The sequence below is a fragment of the Odocoileus virginianus genome, chromosome 17 (genome assembly GCF_023699985.2).
Source record: "Odocoileus virginianus isolate 20LAN1187 ecotype Illinois chromosome 17, Ovbor_1.2, whole genome shotgun sequence".
In the NCBI taxonomy this organism is placed as follows: Eukaryota; Metazoa; Chordata; class Mammalia; order Artiodactyla; family Cervidae; genus Odocoileus; species Odocoileus virginianus.
Window position 1 is genome coordinate 8,339,538 of NC_069690.1, and position 17,631 is coordinate 8,357,168.

The window sequence follows — 17,631 nt, forward strand, 5'->3', positions numbered from 1 at the left end:
TTTCCCTGCCTTTTCCTACTCCAGAGTTTCTTTGGATTCTCCTAACTCGGCCCCCAAGAGAGTCTTCAAGGTTAGTGCCGGCTATGTCTTAGCAGCATTCCTCTGAAACATCCGGAGTGAAGTGCACAACAGGTCCCACACCTCCCCATCCCCAGCTCAAAGCAGAAACAGCTTCTGCCCTCAGTGGTGCTTTCTTGGTAGAAGCAGCAAGTGCTGCCCACCCTGCAGGCTCCAGAGGAAACCGTGGGGTGGCTGGAGGCTGGGACTCTGGCCTCCCAGTTCTAGGCAGGGGTCAGGAACAGGCTGGGAAATGGACGAAAGCAGCTGGAAACCCTCCTTGCCTGGGCCTTCCAGAACCCCTTGCTTGGCTCTCGAGCCTTTGTATGCGGCGCTGATGTGTGACCTGACACATGAGAGAGTTGCCTGGCAGAAGGCTCATTGCTGCCGGGAGCCCCAGCCGTCACTCCCAGTTGGAGAACCAGCCATAGCCAACAAAAGCATGAGCAGGAAATGGTTACTTCAGGTAAGAAGGTAGCCTTGTGGTCTTCCCAGGTTTCCTGGTCTCCAAGGTCAGAGGCCTGGGATGGACTCGTGAGGAAGCAGCACAAGTGGACAAGTGAGGGACTTGCTGGATGTCCAGAAGCAGAACTTTTTTAGGGTGTTGATGACTCAGCCGAGGCTAGGTGGATACTTCTAATTGCCCCCCAAAGCCCTGGGCCCTGGGAGTAGCTGTCAACCCAGAGGCTAGCATACTGGGGAGACACTGGGAAAGCATGTCCTGTCCCTAGAGGCAAGTTCTGTGTTGCTGCTTAGGGGCCTGAAAGGACTCAGCTGTCCTGTCCAGGGACGGATGAGAAGGCCTGAGCCAGCCCAGGCTGTCGGAAGAGGCCCCCTTACCTGTGGAGGCCTCATCTGCCTCTCTGGGCAGATACGTTCAGGCTGGGGATGTAGGAGCAGGGCACAAAGCCCCAAGAGTAGAGCTGGCCCTGAAGATGTCCCTTGGGTCAGTGGTGATAACCAGGGTTGTCACACACAGTTCGAGACAAGGAGATGTGGCTCAGGGCCACACACTGTCTCTCAGTGAAAACACCTTGATTCTGCCCACAGAACCTACCAGGACAGTAGAGAGACGTGGGTGAAGGTTGCCGGGGATGAACAAGAGTGAGCACCTGCTCTGTGTGAGGTATTTTAACCACAGGGTGACATTATTTCATTCAGTTCTCCAAAATCCCTGCAAAATAGGTATGGTTCCCATCTTACAAAGGAAGAAGCGTGTTCAGCGGTCAGATAAATTGCCTTGGTTTTAAGTGCACAGTAATTTTAAGTGTTCAGGACTGGATTTGAACCCAGGTCAATGCTAAATCCAAATGAGGAGTCAAGTCTTAAACCACAAACTTGTTGGCGGGAAACCAGATTTATTAATAGCTCTTTATGCCTGTGTTTTCTGGGACCCTCAAGCCTGAAAGAGCCAGGCTGAGAAGTTTGTCTCCTGGGTTAAGGCAGCTCAGGTAAGTGGCCTCTCCCCTCTGACCGAGCCTCCTGGTCTCAGATCCTATGAACTTGGAAGCAATGAAGCTAAAAAGAATATTTCTTGAAGTTCTAGTGCTTTTCTGCCCTGCCTCCAGGGCTGGTCCCTTTAGGGGCGGGTCACTTACCTGTCTCCATCTCGGGCTCTTTGAAACTGGTTCTCAAAACGACAAGCCAGGAGATACCCCACTCGGGCCCCTGGCAAAAGAGACTCTGTGATGGCCCTGATTCAGATGACAGTGTTGTCTGGTGTCCCATGCAGACCCAGGAACTTCCTTGCCAAACACTCATTTTTCAGAACCCGGCTAAGCTGTGCCAGATTCTGGGGCCGGGAGAGTCCACAGAAGCACCTCCAAGCATTATACCCTGTAGGTCGAGGGGCAGGAGCAGTTTCGTCTTCCCCCTGTGGATTCCCATTGGCTTCTGCTCACCGCGATTTGTCCTGATTTGTCCCAGGAGAGCTGTGTGATCAGGCAATATTGAGCAGAACAAAATCCCTGCTGGTAGAAGAGGCCTTGAACTTTCCAAAGACCGAACCACTGCTCTCTGGTTTTCAATTCGAGCAGACAACTGTGTTTCGTGCGGACGCTGAGGAGTATGTTCTAATGTAGGAAGCTGTTGTAAACCAACACTCACCACCACAGTGATACAGTTGTGGCATTAACTAGACACAAGTAAGACAGTACCCAGAATATAAAGACTTCCAGATTTGTAGAACTGAATGAGTACATCAATGAATAAACCAAGAAATGAAGACCATGGATAAAACTTAGCTGCTCAGAAGATGACCACCTGCTGCATGATTCCATTTATATGAAAGGTCCAGAATAGACAAACATGTAAAGCTAGATTAGTAATTGTCAGGGGCTGGGATGGGGATGGGGAGTAATTATTATTATTACTGTTTCTTTTGTGAGTAATGAAAATGTTCTGAAATTACATATGATGTACAACTTTATACTAAAATCACTGAATTATATACTTTATAGGGTAAATTTATGATATATTAATTATATCAATATAATTTAAAATTAAGTTTTAAATTAAAATTAAAAATTTTAATTAAAATTAAAAGTTTAGATTAAAAAATAAAATTTAAAAATTAATTAAAATTAAAATTTTAATTAAAATAAAAAATATTTTTTACCCACTGAGAAACCAACAAAGACCAACCAATCAACATATTGATTTCTGAGCCATCAGGATCCCACACCAGGACCAAATCACATGATATGATGGGACCATCAAGATAGATAGGAGATAGATTTGCCATGACCCAAAGAGACTGCAGCCCAACACGTCCACTCAACTACAACTCCCAAACACCATCCTCAAGCTGAACAAAGGAAAACCATATGAAGTTTCCCATTAATAGGCATTGCTGTGTGAATAACTCTCAGGATCCTCACACTTCTGAAGTACTTTATAATCCTCATGTTATCAATGGGTATTTGCCGAGCTTGAGCAACTGTGACTTTTCCAAGGTCACCCCCACCATTCCATGGAGCTCAAACCAGGCCTTCCAACTCCAAAATTTGGTATTGGACTTGGGAAGGGATTAGTGGAGACTGCAAGAGTTAGGATGAGACAGCTTAAAGGGAAGAGGAGCTCGCTGTGTGGCTAACTTGGGCAGCTAGCAATCTCAGATCTCCAGCAGGAGGTGCCACCACTCTATCAGAGCACCAAAGCGGAGGGAAGGAAAGACACTCAGGTTCTTTTTTTTTTTTTTTTTTTTAGTTGGAGGCTAATTACTTTACAATATTGTAGTGGTTTTTGTCATACATTGACATGAATCAGCCATGGATATACATGTATTCCCCATCCCGATCCCCCCTCCCACCTCCCTCTCCACCCACTGTTTATCATAGCCAGGACATGGAAGCAACCTAGATGCCCATCAGCAGACGAATGGATAAGGAAGCTGTAGTACATATACACCATGGAATATTACTCAGCCATTAAAAAGAATTCATTTGAATCAGTTCTAATGAGATGGATGAAACTGGAGCCCATTATACAGAGTGAAGTAAGCCAGAAAGATAAACACCATTACAGTATACTAACACATATCTATGGAATTTAGAAAGATGGTAACGATAACCCTATATGCAAAACAGAAAAAGAGACACAGATGTATAGAACAGACTTTTGGACTCTGTGGGAGAAGGCGAGGGTGGGATGTTTCAAGACACTCAGGTTCTTGAGTGTCTGCTATGTGCCTGCCTGGTCCTATGTTAGGTGCAGTAGGAATTTCCCACCTTTTACTATACACTGCCAAAGATTAGCAGAGGCAGGTGGGGCTTCTGGTTGCATTTAGACAGGAAATTAGGAGATTGGGAGAGGGAGAGATAAGCAAGGCTTTGGCCAAAGCCTTCCCCTGACATCATTATATTAACAGAACACACTGGTCATGGCAAACACCCTTCTCCAACAACAGAGAGACAACTCTACACATGAATATCACCAGATGGTCAATACCAAAATCAGATTGATTATATTCTTTGCAGTTGAAGATGGAGAAACTGCAGTCAGAAAAAACAAGATCTGAAGCAGACTGTGGCCCAGATCATGAGCTCCTTATTGCAAAATTCAGGCTTAAATTGAAGAAAATAGGTAAAACCACTAAGCCATTCAGCTATGACCTAAATAAAATCCCTTATGATTGTATAGTGGAAGTAATAAACAGATTCAAGGGATCAGATCTGATAGACAGAGTGCCTGAAGAACTATTGGTGGAGGTCTGTAACATGGTACAGAAGACATGACCAAAATTATCTCTCCGGAAAATTCAAGAAGGCAATAGTTAGTTGTCTGAGGAAGCTTTACAAATAGCTGAGAAAAGAGAAGTGAAAGGCAAGGGAGAAAGGGAAAGATATACCCAACTGAATGTAGATTTCCAAAGAAGGGCAAGGAGAGATAAGAAGGCCTTCTTAAATGAGCAATGCGAAGAAATAAAGGAAAGCAATAGAATGAGAAAGACTAGAGATCTCTTCAAGAGAATTGGAGATATCAAGGGAACATTTGATGCAAGGATGGCATGATAAAGGACAAAAATGGTAAGGACCTAACAGAAGCAGGAGATATTAAGAAGAGGTGGCAAGAGTACACAGAAGAACTATACAGAAAAGGTCTTAATGATCAGATAAACATGATGCTGTGGTCTCTCACCTAAAGCCAGACATCCTGGAGTGTGAAGTTCAATGGGCCTTAGGAAGCATTACTATGAATAAAGCTAGTGTAGGTGATGGAATTCCAGTTGAGCTATTTAAACTCCTAAAAGATGATGCTGTTAAAGTGTTACACTTAATAAGACAGCAAATTTGGAAAACTCAGTGGCCACAGGTTTGGAAAGAATCCCAAGAAGGGCAATGCCAAAGAATGTTCAAACTACCACACAATTGTACTCATTTCACATGCTAGTAAGGTTATGCTCAAAATCCCTCAGCTTTAGCAGTATGCAAAACTGAGAACCTCAATAACCTCAGATATGCAGCTGACACCACCCTTATGGCAGAAAGTGAAGAGGAACTAAAAAGCCTCTTGATGAAAGTGAAAGAGGAGAGTGAAAAAGTTGGCTTAAATCTCAACATTCAGAAAACTAAGATCATGGCATCTGGTCCCATCACCTCATGGGAAATAGATGGGGAGACAGTGGAAACAGTGTCAGACTTTATTTCTGGGGGCTCCAAAATCACTGCAGATGGTGACTGCAGCCATGAAATTAAAAGACGCTTACTCCTTGAAAGGAAAGTTATGACCAACCTAGATAGTATATTAAAAAGCAGAGACATTACTTTGCCAACAAATGTCCATCTAGTCAAGGCTATGGTTTTTCCAGTGGTCATGTATGGATATGAGAGTTGGACTGTGAAAAAGTTGAGTGCCAAAAAATTGATGCTTTTTGAACTGTGGTGTTGGAGAAGACTCTTGAGAGTCCCTTGGAGTGCAAGGAGATCCAACCAGTCCATCCTGAAGGAGATCAGTCCTGGGTGTTCATTAGAAGGACTGATGTTGAAGCTGAAACTCCAGTACTTTGGCCACCTCATGTGAAGAGTTGACTCATCGGAAAAGACCTTGATGCTGGGAGGAATTGGGGGCAGGAGGAGAAGGGGACAACAGAGGATGAGATGGCTGGATGGCATCACCGACTCGATAGGCATGAGTTTGAGTAAACTCTGGGAGTTTGTGATGGACAGGGAGGCCTGGCGTGTTGCGATTCGTGGGGTCACAAAGAGTCGAACATGACTGAGTGACTGAACTGAACTGAGCTGAAAACTGAGAACTTCCAGATAAACAAGTTCCATTCAGAAAAGGCAGAAGATACAGAGACCAATTGCCAACATCCACTGGATCATAGAGAAAGCAAGGGTTTCCAGAAAAACATCTACTTTTGCTTCACTGACTATGCTAAAGCCTTTGTGCAGATCATAACAAATTGTGGAAAATTCTTAATGAGATGGGAATACCAGACCACCTTACCTGTCTCCTGAGAAATCTCTATGCAGGTCAAAACCAAAGGTTAGAACTGGACATGGAATAGCTGACTGGTTCAAAATTGGGAAAGGGGTATAACAAGGCTGTATATTATCACTTGCTTATTTAACTTATATGCAGAGTATATCCTGAAAATTGCCAGGCTGGATGAATCACCGGCTGGAATCAAGATTGCTGGGAGAAACATCAATAACCTCATATATGCAGATGATACCACTCCTATGGCAGAAAGTAAAGAGGAACTAAAGAGCCTCTTGATGAGGGTGAAAGAGAAGAGAGAAAAAGCTGGCTTAAAACTCAACATTCAAAAAAACTAAGATCATGGCATCTGGTCCCATCACTTCATAGCAAATAAAAGTGGAAAAAGTGGAAACAATGACAGATTTATTTTCTTGTGCTCCAAAATCACTGCAGATTGTGACTGCAGCCATGAAATTAAAAGATGCTTTCTTCTCAGAAGGAAAGCTATGGCAAACCTTGACAGCATATTAAAAAGCAGAGACATCACTTTGCCAACGAAGGTCCATTATAGTCAAGGCTATGGTTTTTCCAGTAGTCATATATGGATGCAAGGGTTGAACCAAAAGGAAGGCTGAGCACCAAAGAAATGATGCTTTGGAATTGTGGTGTTGGAGAAGACTTTTGAGAGTCCCTTGGACCTCAAGGAGATCCAACTAGTCAATTCTAAAGGAATTCAACCCTGAATATTCATTGGAAGTACTGATGCTGAAGCTGAAGCTCCAATCCTTTGGCTACCTGATGTGAAGACCTGACTCATTGGAAAAGATCCTGATGCTGGGAAAGATTGAAGGCAAAAGGGGAAAGGGGAAGCAGAGGATGAGATGGTTAGAAGGCATCACCAACTCAATGGCCATGAATTTGAGCAAACTCTGGGAGATGACGAAGGACAGAGAAGCCGGACGTGCTGCAGTCCATGGGGTTGCAATGAGTCAGACGGACTTGGTGACTGAACAACAAAAAAAACATAGTGGACTGAACAGGAGGCCAAAAGGAGAAATTTTGAATCTGATTTGAATTGTACTACTTCCTAGGTGTGTGGGCTTGGGCCAATTACTAGATGTCTCTGAATTTATTTCCTCGTCTATAAAAATGGCTGTCGCAGCTGCTTTCAAGGTCATTGGGAGGATTGAAAGTGTTAATGTCCATTAAAGATCCTAGCAAAGTGCCTAAGTTTTCTTCTTTCCTGGGATAAAATCTTTTTGTGTCCTTACCAAACAACTGAGGCAGGCTTACTTTGACTCCACTGGTTCCCTACTTCTCAGGCTCTTTGCCCTTCCCCACTCAGAGCCAAGATCCAGTTTCTATATCCCTGGGACTTCCTCCCTGGATCTTGCCAGAGTGGTGGGCAGGGGCAGCTCTACCCTGCCTTTTAAAGCTACTCTGTTTTTTTTCTTTTTTCCTACTTGGAAAGTCCTGATGTCCTTGTTCAGCACCTGTGTCCAATCTGATGTGTCCCTAAAGCTAGAGACCCTGGTGAGAATGGAGAAGACGTGGCAGGACAACAAAAAGGAGGTCCCAGGGATGCTTTACTGCATCAGCCTCAGCACATCCTGTAGACAGTCTCAGTCAGAAAGGAGGCACCAAGGATCTTCCCTCACCCACCCCACTCTCCACTATCATCACCAGCAGCCCTGCTCAGGGGCAGCCTGGGAGGAGGGGCCAGCAGCCCCCTCACCCGGGAAGCTCTGGACCCGGCTGCACGTAGAGCAGCCAAGTCCAGCCCGATCCTTCTCACTTGCCAAAACAGCCAGTTCGGGAGCTCATCACGAACCTGGAATCTTGACGGTTCAGCTTGGAGGGGGTGGTGGCCATGAGGCCTTGGAGGAAGGGGTCAATGTCACTGGGTGTCAGGAAATATGCACAGCATAGATTGGACAAGACTCTTGGAAGTCCCAAGGGTCATCACATGATGCCAAGCTAGCTCAGAGCTGGACAAGCCAGTCACTTGGATCTGTCAGGTTTGTGTCATGGAACAGCGGCCTGGGCAGACACAAAGGGATCTGGAGCTGACAGGGCAGGAAGTCTCCCCTCTCACACACTTCTTTGAGGAGAGGAAGGCAAGCTCCTTTCAAGACCACAGCCACCCATCTCCTCCACTTTTAGAAATCCTCTAATCCGGAGGGGATGGCAGACTCATGACTGAAGTTGTTGGTGGCACCTGCTTTATTTTCATGGTTTTGGGGAGACAATCAGCAGAGGCCTGGCCTCCTGGCACTAAGCTGGGCTCCACCCTGACTCCCACCTGCCCCTGGGGAACCTGGTCACCGTCCTGCACGATCTGCCAGCTGGCAAAGAAGGCAGAGCTGAGTGGGAATTGGGAGTTGGGTGCTGAGGCCTGGTACTGGCTGTCCAGGCAGAACATGAAGGGCTGGAGCGTGGTGTGGCTGAAGTCGAAGGTAAGGGTGAAGACACTGGCGGGGTACTCCCCAGGAGGACCCCAGGGTTTTCCTGGCCCTGTTCTCTCCCAGAATAGGGGTAGAAAGTCCCGGTAGGGGAGGATCTGGAAGAAAAGATGGAGGAGGAACTTCTGTGGTTGCCCACCCACTCCATTGTCTTTGGATGGATTTTTTGCTTTTTCGAAGGACTGCTCAGATATATTGATTCTTTCTTGGCATTATGTGAATTGTGACGGCATTAATTTCCCATTGTCTGATGAGGGATACTGATGCCCAGAGGGGTTGGGTGACATGAACAGGGTCACAGAGCGAGTTAGTGGCAGAGTTGAGGGTACAGGTCGTAGATCAGGAACACCCGCAATCACCCAGACCTAGTTGACTTGAGGCACATCTATCTGGTTTGTGCCTCCTCATGGCTCCTAAGGGATGCTGGGTCCAGGGCCCCCTACCTGGACCATGGCCCCCACGATCTTTGAGCTTCCTGGTATAGCTTGTCTCCAGTCCACCAGTGATTCAGGTGTCTCAGCTCAGTCACCAGCCGGGTGTGCATGACGGCCAGCTTTCAGGTTTCACTTGACTGGGTGAAAACCCCAAGTTCAGAGTCACTACATTCCTTCCCAGAGAATCGTCTTTCTGCTAAGAAAGCTCTGGGGACTAGAAAGAGGTGGTGAGACTTAGTGACCTGGGCCAAATTACAGGCCCTCTCTGGACCTCCATCTCCTGTGCTGTGAGGCACCTCTGACCCACACAACAGGCCAGGAGGGGTATGACAGCGGTCCCTAAGTCTCAGGTCCCTAAGTTCCTAGAAGGGATTTGTATAAAGTGGGCAAGCACGGGGCAGCTGCTGGTTTGGGGCAGGAAAATCTTTGCCTGATGATTCTGCTTGGCAGGATGACCAGAGCCTTGGCTGGTGGGTGTCCTGGGTGATTCTAGGTGCCTTGCCTTTGAGACTGAGTCCACCTGTCTGGTGAGTTGCATCCCTCTGCAGGGTCTCTCCTGGGGGCTGGACCTCTCCTTAGCATTGGTCTTGGTATCATGGTGCTCTCCCCAGGGAGCCTCAGGGAAGGAGAAAGAAAGAGAGTCGGGCAGAGCCTGTTTCTGTAGCCAGGCCTTCTCCTCGAGGCCGGGAAGGAAAGTGCCATTCTGAAGGTGGCCTTTCACATGGTCATTTGCTGGTTTTGACTTAAGCCCTTGTGTGTGGTCTTATTCAATCTACTCTTCAGCAGACCAAGGAGCCTGCTGCTCTTAACAGGAACAAAGAAACATACAGTCCTTAGAAAGGGGGCTGGAGCCAACTCTCTACAAAGGAGGTGGTGGAGCAGAGTGGAAAGAGCCCAGACCTGGCCACTACACTGACTCCAATCCCCATGTGGACTCTGCCATCGGACACTCTGCTCTGGAGTGCGTTAGTTATCTTCGCTGAGCTTCTCATCTGCAAAATGAGGGTGATGATAGGCTATAAGGATGAGAGATGGCACATTCAAATACCTCAAATAACCAGACATGATGGTCATTGTGACGATAGAGAGCGGGGGAGTGGAGAAAGACCCCCAGGAAATTTCGGATTATGCATCTGGCAGAAGGTACCAAGTGCCAGTGTCTGGATAGTCCAGGGAGGAAACTGACTTCTAAGGAAATTAGGCCTACAGAAGAAAAATTATGAGGTGTTAAGTGAAAGCTACTTTCAGGTATTTAAAGAGGCTATTACTGTGTGAAAGAGTGAGAGCTTCTTCTCTGAGGGTCTAGAAGTTCAGTGAAGAGCAACAGATGGACGCTGGACAAAAATGAGGGGGCCTTTTTATACAATAAGCACCACTCCAGATGGACTGTGGAGGGAATGAGCCCCTTATCAGTGGAGAAAGTCAAGCGATGATCTCTGGACACATATCGGTTTTGCTAAAGAACTCCTTCCAACATACTGATTCTGGGAACCACGCACAGATCTCTGTGCCTAATATTGAGGTCTGAAGCCGTGGACCCCCCACGGAGTACCCTCTGGGCTTCCCCTCCTGGAACCTGGGACTGGCTTTTTCCTAGGGAGACAAGACTGTCCATCCCCGAGTCTGACCTGCCAGGAAGCAACGGATGCATGCCGAGCAGTCGGCGAGGAGGCAGGGTCATCATACAGGTTGTCAAAGGGCAGCAGGGCCTGGCCATTGTCCTGGAAGTAGGTGCTGAGGGAGAGAAGCCCCAGGAAGTTGGTCTGGTTGCAGAGGTCCATGGCAAGGGCGATCTCACTGCCGTACAACATGCTGGCGTCCACGAAGGAGGTGAGTCCATTGATCTGGTTGCGGACTTTGTTTTTGCTTTTGTGCCAAGTGGAAGAAGGAGATGCAGTCTCACTGATAGGTGACGTGTGGGTCATTGTGTGGGGTCTGAGGTGGAAGAGCAGTCACTTACACTGGGGCCCTTCCTGCGCAAGCTCACTTCTCCAGGTCATCCCCCACGTGCTTCAGAGCCTTGCTCAAAACTCCCTTCTTAGCTGCTGTATGTAAAGCACAGGAGCTCAGCTCCAGCCTCTGTGATACCTACAGGAGTGGGATGAGGGCTCAGAAGGGAAGGGGCATATGTTTACCTACAGCTGATTCAAGTTGTTTTACAGCAGAAACATACACAACATGCAAAGCAGCTATACTCCAATTAAAAAACAAAAGCAAAAACTCCCTTCTTCCAGGAAATCCTCCTTGACTCATCCAGACTCAGGCTGCTCATCAGGTTATCTGAGCATCCTTAGCACTTGGTGCTATAGTCATGAAAGGTTAGACGTGGATGAGGCCTTAGAGCCCCATGTTACAGACAGGGAAACTGAGGCTCAGAGAGAGGAAGGACAACTCCTCAGTGGGAGAGGAGGGAGTAGAAACTAGTTCTCTGACATGAAGGCTTGTGCTGCCTTCATTACACTCAGTTCGGCAGACATCAGCCCCTTTCTGTGCTGGGCGCCTTGGAGATCGTGAGGATCAAGAAAGCTCCAGACAGGCTGCAGGAAGCTGGCAGTTCATTGAACACAGACCTGCACATAGAGTAATGTAACTCTAAGTTAAGGTGGCGTTTGCTGTGTTAGATTTACCAGTCAGAAGTGCTAGTCCTCAGTCATGTCTGACTCTTTCCGATCACATAGTCTGTAGCCTGCCAGGCTCCTCTGTCCATGGGATTCTCTAGGCAAGAATACTGGAGTGTGTTGCCATGCCTTTCTCCAGAGGATCATCCTGATCCAAGGATTAAACCCAGGTCTCCTGCATTGCAGGCAGATTCCTTACCATCTGAGCCACCAGTGGAGCCACTAACGGTATACCAGGAAGATAGGGGATGGCTCCCCAGAGACGGCGGAGGAAGGAGCCAGCACATGACTCACATCACGCCAGACATGGGCCCTCACATGACGCACTGCAAGAGCAATAACAGTGTGTGTGTGTAGTGGTGGCTCCGTGCCCAGCAGAGGCTCTGTTCCCTGGAGTCCATCTTTTCTTCCTAATTTCCCGCAGCATCCTTGCTCTCAGCATGAACCAAAGCACTGTCTTCCCAACCGGACCCTAGGAATTGGTAGGAACTACAGGGGCCTCGGCCCACCCCAGAGGGAGGGAAGGACAAGAACTAAGAGACTCTAAAGGCTTCCTAAAGCAGCAGCCCACAGGCTTCCTCTGTTGGGATGGGATCCACAGGTCAAGGCCACCAAACCTCCAGGCTGGTTGCCCCACCCTCACCCTTCAAACACAGACTGAGCTAGGTGTCTGTGTCAGACTGCATCTTCTCACTGTCTGATACTCCAGCATCTCGGGCAGCTCCCTAAGGCAGGTACTGCAGGCTTTCCCATTCCCAGCCCCTGCTCTTGGCCGAGGATGGAGCCTGGGAGACCTCAGTATGTACCTTGACGAGGAAGCAGGGAGGCAGGTGGGCACAGGTCCTCTCACAGTCAACACCCTCAGTGAAGGCCACTCTGGCTGTGGACTCAGGGTGAAGTCCAAGGCATAGTCAATGAACTGGCCCCACTGCGTGAACTTAAGGGACTAGCCGAGGTTGGAGGTCAGCCTCTCACTGCAGAAGCGCATGATCTGGTTGGAGACAGCCTGGACCTGGTGGGAAGAGCAATCAGTGTGGTGCACTGAGCCCACACATGTCAGAGCCAACCCAGGCCTCAGCGGGCAACAGGTTGCACCGCTGGAGTTAGCACAGCCTCTCCTCCTCTCCCACCCTCCCCTCCCCTTTCCAGGATTCCAGGAGGAAAGAAAGGGGAACAGACCAGATTGACTGACTCAGACCCCACCAGCTTCTCCAGAGAGATAAATAATAGATTGGTTTATACAGATAATGTATAATTAGATAATAGAACTGGTTGATAGATGCAAGGATTGGTTGCTAGGTGAAGGATGATAAATAGAGAATTGGACAGATGGAATGAGCAATGGAAGAAAAATTGATAAATAGATGCTGATAGATGGATAGATGATAGATTGTGATATTGACATATGAATAGAAAATTGGTAAATTGTTAAATGTGAAATAGGGCAATACATAGAGCTACATTAAGCTGTATTGCTCTTGAAGTTACTTTGACATGAATTCTTTCAGAAAAAACAGTACTATAATGGCTAGTACTAATATCTTCCCAAGCCAGAGATCAAACCTGGGTCTCCTGCATTGCAGGTGGATTCTTTACCATCTAGGCCACCAGGGAAAAGTAAGTGCTAATATATCACATCCTATATGGATGTTTATATCAAGGACTTTAGTCACAACAGAAATCTGGAGTGGGTTTTACAGCTATTTTACAGCTGAGGAAACTGACTCAGCTGGAGTCCTTGCCCAGAGTTACCCGCCAGACCCTGGGAAAGCCTGGTCCAAGCCCTGTCTGGCTATGCTTTTGTTCCCCACGTTTAGAAGAGATGAAGTATCCTCCAGCCCCTCAGCCCTGACTCACAATGGGGAGAAGCAAGGGGCAAGCAGGAGTAAGAGCCCACAGCTCCTAAAATCCTTAGCCTCGAAGTTTCCTCGAAGGGGATGTCTCATCTGATCCCATGAGCACTTTCTTTCCTGTAGTTCAGTGATTCCTTGGGTCATGCCTTCCAGAGTCTCAGAAAACTGGTCAGTAGTTTTTCTTTCGTTCAGCATGACTTAGATCAAGCCCTTAGAAACAGAAGCTAAGAGCTGCATTCACATACAGGTGACTTACCAGGGAGCACTCTCAGGAAGCTCCATTGGAGTGAAGGAGTGAGGCCAGATGGGTAAAAGGAAGGCCGATAAGCAGGGATGCAGTTTAAAGTCCAGCCCCAGCTGACCCCCCAGGGAGATCCAGAGTGTGGGCTGTATCTCAGAGCCTGTCCTACCTCGAGCAAGGGAGCAGAGCGTTCCCCTGCCAGAGGTGTCCTTGACTCAGGCAGATGTGCTGCAAGCTTGGTACTGGGGCTGGGGCCGGGGGGAGGGGGTGTTAGAGGGTGTAGCACACTGTGTGACTCCCAGGCATTCCAGACACCCAGCACCCCGGACTCAGAGCTATTGCCCAAGAAAGTTAGAGGCCTGAGCCATCAGCAGCTGCACCCACAGCAGCCAGGGGAGGGGCCCAAAGGCACTCGGGGGTCATACAGGACACCAGCAGAGTCAGCTACCTCCCAACCCCGTGGAGGGGCTGGGCTTCCTGAAATTAGCAGTGCAGCCTGCGTCCCTGCCCTCAGGAAGCACATGCTGGAGCCAGAGAGGCAGACAAACCAGAGTAACCACTTCACGGAGCTGAAAACCACCTTGCTCATTCCTCTCGCTGTCTCTTTACTGAACTTGGGGTTTCACTCTCCCTTGGCCCTTGCATAAACTCTCAAGAGGTCCCACAACTTTTTGGCTGACTTTTAGAGGACAAGATGTGCTCTGATCTCTTCTAGTCCCAAGAACAGCATCCTTTCAGGAACTCGAGTATCAGCACAAGAAGATGAAGCCCCGAGCCTCTCACTTTCCTCTGCTCAGAGCTGTTCTAGGCTTCAGAGAGAAGGAAGGGTCCATGGTCTGTCGTCCCTCTTTCCTGGGCTTCTTGCTTTCCCCCAAGCAGGTTTCTGATTCTTAGGGGTTAAGCTGAGGGGAGGTAGGAGAGATACAGGATGACAAAGCCTAAATCACTTGGATAATGTAGTGCCTGGGGGTGGGGTGGGGGGATCAGAGGTCCTTCCCTCCTAGGGCACTTTCGGCTCTCACACAAGTTGCTGCCAAGTCTCTGACCCAGGGAAGTATCTGACCAGTAGCTCACAGCTCCAAACCTCAGCCCAGGAGCTTGTGACTCCCAGCCTCATCCCTCCACATGTCATCTTGACCCAGGTCCTCTTTAAAGAGGCTCCAGAAGACTAAACACAGTTTTTCGAGGCAGGACCCTGGTGTGTCTCCCTTTGCCTGGCAAAGCAATCAAGTTATCCTTTTCTACTCCACCCAAAACTGTCTTTGGGATTTGATTTGGGACCACTGTACAGAGAGGGGCTTCCCAGGTGGCTCAGTGGTAAAGAATCTACCTGCCAATGCAGGAGACGCTGGTTCCATCCCTCGGTCAGGAAGATGCCCTGAAGAAGCAAATGGTAACCCACTCCAGTATTCCTGCCTGGAGAATCCCATGGACCAAAAAACAAACAAACAAACACAAAAGAGCCTGGTGGGCTACAGCCCACGGGTCACAAAGAGTCAGACACAACTGAGCATGCACACACAGGTATGTGCAGGGGACTAAAAGCTTTGTCCTGCCGCTGGAGGATGTGTGGATTCAGGGCCCAGCGCCAGCCTGTCTGGCTTACTCTGCTGTTAGGTGTGCGGTGCCAGCCACCTCTTCTTTTCTTGTTTTCTTTAGGCTCTTTGGGCAGGTGTCAACAACCAGCCACAACTCCAGGACACACAGCGGCACCCTCCTCTTTTTCACTTTTTTTTAAAATTAACTTTTATTGGCGTATAGTTGCTTTACAATGTTGTGTTACTTTCTGTACAGTGAACCAGCTATATGTATCATGTATCCACTCCTTTCTGGATTTCCTTCCCAATTAGCTCACCACGTGTCATTGAATAGAGTTCCCTGTGCTACACACTCAGCTCTCATTAGTTACCTATTTTATACGTCAGAGTGTATATACGTCAGTCCCAATCTCCCAATTCGTAATATCCTTCCCCTTGGTATCCAGAAGTTTGTTCTCTACATCTCTGACTCTGTTTCTGCTTTGCCAATAAGCTCATCTGTACCGTTTTTCTAGATTCCACATGTAAATGATATTATACAATATTTGTTTTTCCTCTCTCTGACTTACTTCACTCTGTATGACAAAGGTAAAATCTGTCTCTAGGTAAAACTATGGAACCTTTCACAAATTTGCCTGTCATCCTTGTGCAGGGGCCATGCTAATCCTTTCTGTATAGTTCCAATTTTAAGATATGTGCTGCCAAAGCAAGCACCTGTCCTCCTCGTAAGGATCCTGTCATGGGACTGAGAGCAAAGACGAAGCCCCACAGTGGTGGGAGGGAAATATCCGGTATTTCAGCCACTGTCTCCCAGTGAACCTTCTCGCTCCCTCCTAAAGTCAACCCTTTTATAGCGCAAGGTGAGGATAGACTAAAAGCCACAAAATCCATGTTCAGCACCTCCTTTTTGAGTCATGCTGCCCAGGATGACCAGCCCTGCCTTGGAACTCATCCCCACTGGTTAGTTCCTGGATTCAGGGACCTCGTGGAAACATAATCATATTTAAACATTTTGTTCACAAGCAAACAAACAATCCAGCGACCCACAAACTGTGATGAGGACGATGAAGGAAATAAACAGAACAGTGGTTACTACTCTAGTTTCAGGAAGCAGGGAAGCCTGATGGACGATGAGAAGGAACCAGCCACGCAGCAAGCCAGGGCCTAGCATTACAGGGGCTGGGAGCGATGAAGGCAAAGGTTCTGAGGCAGGAAAGAGCTTCAGGTGCTCAGGCCACGGAAAGAAGGCCATGCTGGTGGCGGCGGTAGGAAAAAAGGACACACAGGTGGAGCCTGAGAGTCAGAGGGTCAGAGGCAGAGTAGTGGGTGCAAGGGGCTGGGGGAGAAGGGGAGGGATCAGGCATGACAGTTCATGGGTGTGGGGTCTCCTTTGCAGATGATGAAGATGTTTGGGAGCTAGACGGAGGCAAAGCTTGCATAATACCATGAGCATGTACGTTATAATGGATTCATGTATGCCACAGGGCCGCAGTGTGAGCCAAGAAAGAGCTTAAATCAGAGCAGCCTGGTCTGCTTTTCATTTGAAAAAGCTCCCTCCTGCAGCCAGGCGGAGAATGGATGGGAGGAGGACACGAGGGGAGGCAGTAGTCTGCTGTGACCATCCAGATGGGGGAGGATGATGACTAGGACAAGGGCAGAGGCCTGGAGATGGAAAGGGTCTCTGCACGACCGGCCTGCTTGTCCATGTCACCTCTCAGGCTGAGACACCAGGCCCCTGCATGCTAGAAATAGAGTTAACAACTTGATCCACACGGACAGGCCAGGAGTTACAGCCTGTGAAGTATATCCCAAAAGCAAGGTTGTCTTTCTGAGAGTTTGAACCACTTCCAAAATTTCAGAGTCTTAAGGCCGTAAAGATCATCTCACAGGACCCTGCATCTCACACAGGAGTGGGGAGAGGGTTCTCATGCAGGATTTCACCCACCTCACCTTGTTTAGTAGTAGAAGTCTATTTCCTCTCTGGTTTTCCAGACTGACTACATTCTATTAACCTGTCTTTAATTTTGTGTTCTTATGTCTACCTGACTGCTGGGTCTAGACCACAAGCTTTTTATTTCACTTAGGGTATTTTCAGTTCTATAATTTCAACTTGTTTTCTGTTTTTAATAAATTTTACCCTTTTTTTTCAAACCTTAAATTTTGTATTTTATACTGGAGTATACCCAATTAGCCATGTTGTGGTCGTTTCAGATGAACCACGAAGGGACTCAGCCATACATAATAAATCCTACTTTTATGGAATGTTCTGTGGGGTTTTTTGTTTGTTTTTCTTCATTTAAGAAAAACTTAAAATTGATTATTGAACCATTTTAAAGACAGTGGATTTTAAATCATTTTAAAATCTTTATCAGATGTCTCCAGCATCTGGTTCACGCCAGTACTGGCAGCAGTTGGTTGTCCCCAAGGCGCAGTGAGAGGGGGTTCCACGGTCAGGGGCTCCTCAGTCCGAATCGGTACATCCGGGGACTTAGGCGTATTTCAC

General features: G+C 47.8%; 1 non-coding gene and 1 pseudogene across 1 annotated transcript; both read right to left on the reverse strand.

Annotated features, from left to right (window-relative positions):
- Positions 1-1,004: 1,004 nt before the first annotated feature.
- LOC110142785 (eosinophil peroxidase-like) lies at positions 1,005-17,323 on the reverse strand (annotated as a pseudogene).
- Positions 15,736-15,842, reverse strand: LOC139039246 (U6 spliceosomal RNA). Its single transcript, XR_011492568.1, has one exon. It is a non-coding gene; the product is annotated as a U6 spliceosomal RNA (small nuclear RNA).
- Positions 17,324-17,631: the final 308 nt, after the last annotated feature.